Source organism: Vitis vinifera, chromosome 16 (assembly GCF_030704535.1).
Source record: "Vitis vinifera cultivar Pinot Noir 40024 chromosome 16, ASM3070453v1".
NCBI lineage: Eukaryota > Viridiplantae > Streptophyta > Magnoliopsida > Vitales > Vitaceae > Vitis > Vitis vinifera.
In genome coordinates this window covers 25,716,347-25,726,982 of record NC_081820.1, presented here as the reverse complement: position 1 = coordinate 25,726,982, position 10,636 = coordinate 25,716,347, and positions in this window count along the sequence as shown.

The window sequence follows — 10,636 nt, the reverse complement described above, 5'->3', positions numbered from 1 at the left end:
GTATATAGTATTATTTATATATATTAATATTAAAATAATGAAACGGATGGCACAAGGGTGGCATGCCAGATATTCATCTGATTCCAAGATTTATGTGGGATTACTCCATGTATGAAAATCACAAACACTAAGATAATGAAATGCAGTGCATTGGAGCGTGACGTGTGAAAGATATAATATAAAAAATTTAAAATAATAAAATAAATTAGCAAGTGTGACGTGTCATTTATGAAGCATGCTACTTAATTAATATCTTAATAAAAAAAAACATATCACTAATACTAGTGTTTAATTTGACTAAAAAATAGACGATATATTTGATATTATTTTTTTTGTATGTATAAATTTTTTGATATTGTAGTGTTTAAAAATATTTGTACATTTTTTAATTTTTTTTGAATAATTTTTTTCCTCGACTTTTAATTGCTTTTATGTCTTTAATTCCTGTCTATATCTTGATTCACATGACTTTTGAAAAAGTAATCAACCTCATGTTACTTGAAAATAATTTATTTCACTTTTAGTTAATTTCATGGATTTACTAGCAAGTCATGATAACTCTTTTAGGAAGTTTCGTTGAAACAACCACTTATTAACTTTATTTAAGTACATATTATACTCGTGAAGTTATGTTTAATTTATTGGATATAACATAAAATGAAGATAAGATGTGAGGTAATATATCTAATGGATGATAAATTATTTTTACGTTTTCATTATTTTCAAGATTTTAATTTTTTTTTTATAAGTTAGTCACTCTAGGAAACAAGAAAAAATTAATTAAAAAATAAAATTTTAATTTAGAAGAAGAATTAGAATATATTTATACATATGATATAAATTAAAATAATTTAAATATGTACGTAATATTATTAAATATAATATAATTTTAGCTTTGAGTATAATATCTAACACATTCATATGAATTGCTTTTATATATTTAGTTTATGTTATAACTTAATATGTATCATGAAATAAAACAATATAATTAAATAAAAATTTAGTTGTTTTAATTATTGATAAAATATCAAATTTATACTTTAAAAATAAATTATGGGTAGGTCTCTAAATAATGTTAAATATAAGATAGATTTTATTTTTTTATACCAAATGTCAAGACATCCATTATTTTATTATTTAAAAATATATCACATCGGGATAAGACTTGTTTAATGCTAGTTAAGCATGACAAAAACAAAATAATAATAATAATAATGAATGACTTGTCTCCTGAAATACATTTAGTGCTAAAAAGTTGATGCCATTACTTGAAGAGTCATATTCAAGGAGTAGAAATTAACAAAAGACCTTGTATAAATTAAAGACCACACAAAAGTCACAACAAACTCCTTGGAATTATCGAGTTATGATGCTTGTAGGGCATTATCTAAAAAATTTCAATTTCTTTTCCTTTTTTATTTTCAATAAAAAAAAACAATTAACACACAAGAACATGATGTTAAAGTGATTGGGCAATACAACAATAACAATATATTTTGTATGAATCAACATGATAAATGTACTATATGATCTATGACCATAGTAGCCGATTACAAAAACACAGTCTAATTTGGAATTATTGAGGTGTGATTTTTGTTGGGGGACCATTAAAAAAAATTAAATTTAAAAAAAATAAGCAAGTAAACATGTGCATAAGAACACAAGATCTACACCATTTGACAGTGTAACTATATATTTCCACTAAATGTTTATGTGAAACAAGGTAAAAAAGTCTTTTTGTAGTTTTAACAAATCTTAACCTTCAAAGGATTAATCAAAGTGGTTTTAAGTGAGGAAAGAAATACTTTTAATCAAAATAGCAAGAGTTTGTTTGAAAATTATTTTAAAAAAATAGTTTTTTGTTCTTTAAAAGAAATAGTTTTTCAACTTAAAAAATTTGTCGAATTTTAAAATAAAAACACTCTAATACATGATGACTTTTTATAATTTTAATATATATATATATACATTACCTTATGCATAGTGAAGTGCCTTTATAAAGAATAATCAATAAAACTGTCTTTCATAATTGTGTTTCTAGATATAGTTTTATTCTTTCAAACCACAATGCACTATTTTTCAAATTGTTTCCAAAAACTGATTTTTGAAAACTTGCTTTAAAAAAGTTGTCAAACAAACCCCAAAATTCTCATATCAATCCCTAACTCCATCGGTTTTGAGGCCTAATACTCGTTTCTATCACAAGTTCTTCACAAGTAACAAAGCAGTAGTTCAGATGAGAGCAAGCCTCTAAAAACTTCTCCATGTTTTGCTTCCTTCCTCCTATGAGACAAAGCTCAAGATGGCAAGCCAAACAGATTTTCCTTTTGTTCTCAACTCTTTCTCCTTCAAAGCTTCATCCTTTGTCATTGTCAGTATTAAAGCTTACTTTAGGAATGCAAAACACCTCACAATAGGTTATTTAATTAGTAGGTTGCCTTATAGTTGCTTATTGATTTAGAGTCTGCACTCTTCCATTTTTTTTTTAACTCCTACTTATCAACTCTAGAGCTTATTCTCTTTAAAGAATGGAGTCTTCGAGATTCGTCTACAAACTGTTCTTTAGTTGAAGACTTACTTTGATGCAAGAAAAAAAAAATTGATGTGCCAACAACATTTCAAATTTAATAAAAATGAAGCCTCAAAAGTTTATATAGAGCTGAGGACACCGTCATTATAGTGTTGACTATGCACTTTGACCCTTTTTGTAATGATGATTGTCCCCAAGGCAACTAGGCAATCATCTCAGTTAAGGGCGGTTGGCAGGTGCCATTTATTGACATGCCAAGATCTCAAATTGTGCAACTGTCTGTCCATTTAGCCTGTCAACGTTTGGAATTATGTGCAAAAATTAATTGACATGGACTTGTGGGCTAAATGGAGTCTCTTCGATCGCTCAGATGTCAAGCATGATAGATCACGCATGTCAAAGGTCTTAAAAACTCAATTGGACAGTCTTTCCCTTTTAGGAGTCCAGGCTGCCGATTCTGTCAGGCCGTGTGGAAGAAGGGAACCCTCTCATTTCTAGTGCCAAATGACACTCATCTTAGCCTAGAAAGAATGATCCCAGATGGGTAACATAATTGCCCTAGACAGCTAAGGGGTCTTGAGCTTGAAAAGGACACGTGGAGATGATCTCCCCACAATGCCCCCTTAACCCGTCTACCTATGTTCGAACGAGTAGCCGATGAGTAGAGGTAGAACGGGTTATCTGTCTCCTCAGGTTGCTTGGTGCCTTGGAACACATGTCACTTGAAATGGCAATGATGGGTCGCATTCATCTAGGTCGACTGTTAGACGGCGGGCCTCTTTGGGATGCATTTCCAGGTGGCTTGTCTTTTAGGTTTTGGGTCCCTCTAAATAGAGGTCTCCCACACCCCTTATGTTATTTTTTGGTTTTTCTTACTTTAGAGCTTTCTCTTTCCCACTCATGCAACTTCGTCGTTGTTGAGTTTGTGGTAGGTCGTTCTCCGTCTTTCTCGCCGCCATTCTTAGGCTTATTTCAAGCGGATTTCCTCTTGCTAGAGAGCACTCACCTTTAGCTCTAATAAGCTTCACGCCGCTCACCATTTTTTCTATTTAGTGTTCATTTTGGGACCACATCGACGGTTGTTGAGTTTAGACGGAAAATGGATGTCTTGGCATTTAGATTCTAGGGTTTTCTTATGTTTTCACTTTGGAGAAGATGACTGTATCGATCATCGGATCTAAGGTTTTTCAAATTTCCCTTTTTGCTTCCTCATTGTCAGTACCTTCAAGGGTCAATTCAGGCGTTTCGTCCTGCCACTGTTGTGTTAGCACAATGGAGGCAATTCTCCTTTCGATTATTGGTCAAGAGGCTTGCTCTGCAAGTCTCATTAGATGGTTCTTTTAGACTCAGACTTTTAGTCCATCTAGATTTCTTGTTGTACAGTTGAGGCACCACTGAACGGAGGATAGGCTGGGTGATTGATTCTAATAATTGCATTGTCCCGCGCAGGTTTCCACACAGCCTAGAACTACTCAACATGTTAGCAAGAAGAGGTGTTGCTTCCACTAACAGAAGTAGTAGGCCTTAAAAAAATGGTCAAAAGGACACTAGAGTCATGTGCCTTAGATTGGAGCGTCCAATTGATCTTCTATCCGAATAGGAGTTCCAGGCACCCTTCCATATCCCAGACAAAATTTCTATCCATCTAGTAGATGGCGAGGCTCTATCATCCAAAAAACAGCCTCACAACGTAACGTACTTCAGCAAAGAACAATTTGCTACGAGGCTCTATTTGCCCTTCCTTTCTCTCTTTAAGCAGTTCATTCACTTCACACAGATCCCTCCGATTCCCACTCATGCAACTTCGTCGTCATTGCGCTTGTGGTCGGTCGTTCTCCGCCTTTCTCGCCGCCATTCTTAGGCCTATTTCAAGCAGATTTCCTCTTGCCAAAGAGCACTCACCTTTAGCTCTAATAAGCTTCCCATCGTTCACCATTTTTTCTATTTAGTGTTCATTTTGGGACCACACCGACGGTTGTTGAGTTTAGACGGAAAATGGATGTCTTGGCATTTAGATTCTAGGGTTTTCTTGTGTTTTCACTTTGGAGAAGATGACTGTATTGATCGTCGGATCTAAGGTTTTTCAAATTTCCCTTTTTGCTTCCTCATTGTCAGTACCTTCAAGGGTCAATTCAGGCGTTTCGTCCTGCCACCGTTGTGTTAGCACGATGGAGGCGATTCTCTTTTCGATTATTGGTCAAGAGGCTTGTTCTACAAGTCTCATTAGATGGTCCTTTTAGACTCAGACTTTTAGTCCATCTAGATTTCTTGTTGTACAGTTGAGGCACCGCTGAACGGAGGATAGGCTAGGTGATTGATTCTAATAATTGCATTGTCCCGCGCAGGTTTCCACACAACCTAGAACTACTCAACATGTTAGCAAGAAGAGGTGTTGCTTCCACTAACAGAAGTAGTAGGCCTTAAAAAAATGGTCAAAATGACACTAGAGTCATGCGCCTTAGATTGGAGCGTCCAATTGATCTTCTATCCAAACAGGAATTCCAGGCACCCTTCTATATCCTAGACAAAATTTCTATCCATCTAGTAGATGGCGAGGCTCTATCATCCAAAAAACAACGCCACAACGTAACGTACTTCAGCAAAGAACAATTTGCTACGAGGCTCTGTCTGCCCCTCCTTTCTCTCTTTAAGCAGTTCATTCACTTCACATAGATCCCTCTGAGCTTCTTCCATCCAAATGTTGTTCTGGTGTTGATGGGATGCAGCGTTCTGGACATGCTCTTCCAGCTGGATCTTTCCCTATTGTAAGTCTTGTTCGTCTACACAATAAAGATGAGTTAGAAGGAACGGTTTAGCTTGGCTGCCTATATTCCTTTTCTCCAGCTGGTGATCGGGCTTCTAGACTGGGGCAAAGGTAGAGCAAAGGGGCATGTCCTTGTCTTTGGTCCCTGGAGTGGTCCATTTGCGGGGCCAGACGGAGTCTTTACTCCACAACGCTTGTTGTAGATTTCGAGTATGATACGTGTTTATAACTTTTGTTCATACTTTGTAATTATTTTTTCATCGTTGTGAACTCACTGTTGATTCTTCTGTTTGTGGTGTAGGCAAGGACAGGTGGGGTTATCCTATAGAATGGGTGGAAAAAGCTTTTTTCGCCCTACTTAACAAGCTATTTGAGATAGAAATGTCTGAACGGAACCATAAGGTTTTTCTGTTAGACAAGAACCTATTGCATTGATCAATGAGCCTAAGTCGTTTATTATGCCCGTCTTCCCTCGTGTGGCTTCCTCGTTTCTAGTGCCTGGTAAGCACTTCGTGCTGAAGAACTTGTCTTTTTACACGGTCGCCCACTTGGCAGACTCAGAGGCACGCCAGGCCGACGTAGAGAAGCGGGAGAAGAATCATTAGGAAGGGATGCTAAGGCAAACTCTGGCTACAAGTCATCCAGCCTCTAGCCCCACCGTTTGGCCTCCAACTAAAAAAAGGAAAAAACCTACTATTCAGTCCATCCCGAGGGCAAGGACTCTGCCATATGCACCTCTGCCTTCTTCATCAGTTTCATCATTCTCTCCGTCTTCATCTTCTTCAACTGCTAGTAATGAGCCAGAGACAGGGGTTGACTGGGGGGTGCCCCCCATTGTTTGTGAAGAGAAAGAAGACAGAGACATGACTACAAACTTGAGGGCTGGATTTTGGGAGAGGTAGCGCAAGTGCCTGTCCGAATCCATCGCGGGTAACCCTACTTTCTCAAAGAGAGCTTGTCCGAAGCCTGCCTGCTCGAAACCTGTTTCGATTCCTACACCAGTGCCAGCGCATTTGGCTGTGAAAAATTGATTTTTGAAAAAAATTGGAGTCGCCACTTATTTTATTTTTATTTAAAGGGAAAATAAAACAAGAAAGAAAAACCCTAAAATGTGACTCCATAATTTTCGGAAAAAGCATGTCTTTGAAAAACCCGAGTCTAAGTCCGGGGATCAGGTTACCTATTGGGAAGGTACCTTTAAAAGGTAGCACCCCTCTAAACCCTCTAAAGGTCTCTACTGACAAAGTTAAGGGAAGTGTGGCCATTAATCAGTTAATTATGGATACCTAAGTAGGCTAGGTGATTTCAAATATTGCATGCCTAATAAGAAAACCAACCATAAGAGAGAGTCGAAGTGCATACCTGAACGGCTTCTCAAGCGCTATCATAAAACATAGGAGATTAATTTGGAAATATGACGCATTACATGTATTTTATCAAAGATGATCAAACAAGCATCAACACAATCAAATGTGGCATCAAACATGGTCATGGCTCATGATAATGTACACATTCATAGAATTTTAGAGTTGTAAGGTGAGAAGAGCATACCTGATTAGCGAGCATCCACACGTCTATGGGAAACAAGGATATCTCAACAATAAATATAAAGCGAATTCATGTATGTCATCAAGGGAAGTCAAAAATCAATCAGATATCAAGCAAACAATATGGAAGAGGATATCATGAATGTAGGGCTCCCACCAAAGCCCTAATTAATTTCGCATGAGTTGATTCCATAAATTCCATGATTTGGAATTATGAAGTTTATTCATGCTTAGGAAAATCAAGAAAAACACGAAAATAGTTAAAATCAAAGAAAACAGTGAAAGTGCATACCCGAAGTAAAGTGGCAGCAAATTGCATGTTAAAATCTGGATTTTGTACCTAGAAGCTTCTAAAGAAGTTTAAAGAAAACTGGAGTTATTTTGACATAGAATGGTTTTGAAATCTAGATTTAAGATGTATAAAATCACAAAAAGAAGAAAAAGAAACAATAGAAGGAGTATGATGCGTGGTGAGGTGGCCAAGCTGGATTAGTGTCTAGGCTACTTTTGAGACTGAATTACTTTGGTTACCTGAGGATGTTTCTGTAGATTGCTGAAATAGAATACTGTGTTCTTACATCAGTGGTCGCTATCTGCAAACTCAATTCGCTCATACAACTGTGGAGAAAGAAATTTCACTACCATCTTTTCCTAAAGTTCCTGTTTTCATGCTACTGTCATCACAACCCAAACCAGATTGGTGCACTCCAGCTGATGTCTTCCAATATTTCTTCTAATTCAGGTTCAGAGAATGACAAGAAGTCATTTGGATTTACCACATTGGAGAAAGTAGAACCATTGTCATCATCCTAAAGGTGCTTCGCCATGGCAGAAAAGAGGAAATGCTGGCAGAAAAGCAATTTCTACTTATCATCTAATCTGGAAATGTGTATGAGCAATTTCCCTTATATTAACATCAGGGTTCTGTTTCTGTCATCAACATGCTAAACATTAACTGAATGCTTACGTCTTTATTGATCTTCAGATGTTCAGTTTCCCGAATAACTTCCCATTCTTTAGGTATATCAAATTGCCCAGAATCAGAAACTATCTCTCAGTCAATAGGATTCAGCAACTTCTTCGCGTGTGTGAAGGCAAATGGGCAATGAGCTAGAGACTTTCTGATGGATCCTGTATTTCGGGACTTTCGAGTGTGGCTGCCAAGAAGATACCTAGCTTCATCATCCTCTTGTTCCTCTTGAAGGCTTCTTCTCTGTTCTATGAACCAGAACCATTACATGAAAGGCGCAAAGTTGGATGATCTGCTCATTACTGATGTCTTTTGGAGCTGTCAAGATTTCTTGAGTAGTTAATGGTTGAGTGACAATTTGGCCTATTCCATCTTGAAGCTCTCTTGAAATAGACAAGCTGACTGAGTTATCTACACCTGAGTAGTTCCCCTCATCCAGATTTGAATTGCTATCTGGAAGCTGATCTCCATCCTCTGTGAAAGTTAACGGAACCATTCCAATGGTTCTGCAGGATTTGAAGAAGATCATCAAAAGCATAAGTATAATGGACAAAAACTGATTATTTCAACTCTTTAGTGACTCCAAGCTCATGGTTTTGATCTCCTACTGCTCTATCACCAATCATCTCATCTTCAGTTTCAAATTCATTCTTTGACTGTAGATTTTACTTTCTTTGCGGGCTTAGAACTCATCAGTTACAAATCAGCAATATGAAATTGGATCTAGAAGCAAACAGTCACCTGAATCTGGTTTTCTCCGACTTATGGTATTGATTCTATATTATTTTGCCCCTCATCCTTCTCTTCTCTAAGTTCAGTTAGAGGCGATTTGCATTCAATAGTCTCTAAAATTGGAACTAGAAATCCCTGACTTCCAACTATCTCCTCAGAAGGTTTGAAATTGACATGTCCATCAATGTTGGATTCCCGTCATCCGAATACATCAATTCACATCTAACAGCCATTGGAAACTACAGAAGTATCAGTGTTTCTAGACGAGTCTTCCCTGAAGATACCATGCAAAACATATATCCTTTCAACTTCGGTTTCTATGCCTTTGCCGTAACGCAAACTGAACTGTCGCTTAGCTTCAGCCAGAAGAACTGGAATTCTGGACCTTCGTGATCTGGATGGCAAATCAGCTATTGCGGAATGATTGGCGACTAGCAAATGTAAACAATTTCGGGTACTTTGATAGCAACCCACATTGATAACCGAGAGAAGTATGGTAGATGCTGAATTTGGTGGATGAGTTGATGATGATTTTAGTAAAGGGTGTGTTCAAAATGAGGATGTGAAGAGTGGTTGGGCGAGCATGCTGATGTGGGACAAACTGGAATGCAAAAATGGGACACGCTGTGTGTGAGCACATACAAAGTCCACTACCTTCTGAATAATGCCAACTTGTCATCTTTATAGAATGCATTGTTCAGCATCTTAACTCTCTCTCCATATCAAATACGTTGGCCAACTCTTTATAAAGTTCTCTCCATAGCCCACGCATTGGCAAATCAAGAGTCTGACCTACATCCTCTGACTTCAAGAGCGCTTTGCTGTGACCAATCTTCAGACCAAGATCAGCTTCTTTGGTGATCTTTGTACCAAGTGAGGAACTTCTGGGATATAGCGGATTATAGTAGCAGCGACATTGTCAAATGCAGAAAATGGACTACTTGTTGGCAAAGGTGGAAGCATGGGCAGTCCTCCTTCATCAAGAAAATTAAAAAGGATGGAATGAGTTCTGGTAATAATAAAATGCAGCTGTAGGATAACATGCATTGTTCCTGATGGAAGTCGGTTCTTGATACCAAAACAAGCAATCTCAATAGGTCACTTCTGCTCATGCATATATATGTTTTCATCATCTGCTGAATCTTCATTCCCGCTATTTTCAATCCATGAATCTGTCGAAATAAAGTATCTGTGCAGATTGTCACCATTAAGAACGTTCTCATACTCCTCCATAAGAGCTATAATGATGGCTTGAGCATCATTAACAGCAGGTGCAGCAACAAGAAGCTGGACAGAGCTATCACCATGTTGAAGTCATTCTCCATCAGTGGCCCAATCTGACTCGTCCCAATTTGAATCATACACATACATTGGATTAGTGATGAAGTAGTTTCCTAGGGCTTTTGTCCTCGTGAGCAAATATTTGGATTTGTTCTAGCATGAAGGATTTGTTATCGACAGCGAGATGACCATTAACTTCACCAGAAAGTCAAGTTGTTTACCATTTTTGCAGCCCTCTTTAATCCTCAATTTCCGAGAATTTAACATCCCAAACATAACTAGGGTGCTCATAAACTCCAATTTCCCAGATTAAAAATAATCTTCACTATCATTGTTAATGATTCCAGATGTATGTGAATTATCAGAATAGATAGCAAACTGTGACCCACCACCTCTATTAATATTTCTCCAGTTAGTGCCCGAAACCTCATGTTGCTATTGTTACTGCTCTTTGTCTTCTTCCTTAAAATGCCTCATATGTTCTTCGTATCATCTTCGAGGATCTCATAGGTACAGTAAATCACTTTGTATGTGTAGGATCATTAAATTCTGTAGTGGCATATTAACAGAGAAAGCTCGCCAACTTGATATTGCACAATGATTGTTACCGAAGGAAAAGGCAAAGGCAGAATTTATTAAGTACTCAAAGCGATGAGCCGAAATCAATTGGAATAAATAACATCGGAGCTTTTCACCATCACTGACAGCAGGGTCTTTATTACTATTTTTAATCCCAATTATTTCGTGAACAACCACAGAAATTGGTAATGGTCATTTTGGTTTTTCATAAACATCATAGAGCAGAGCATTGG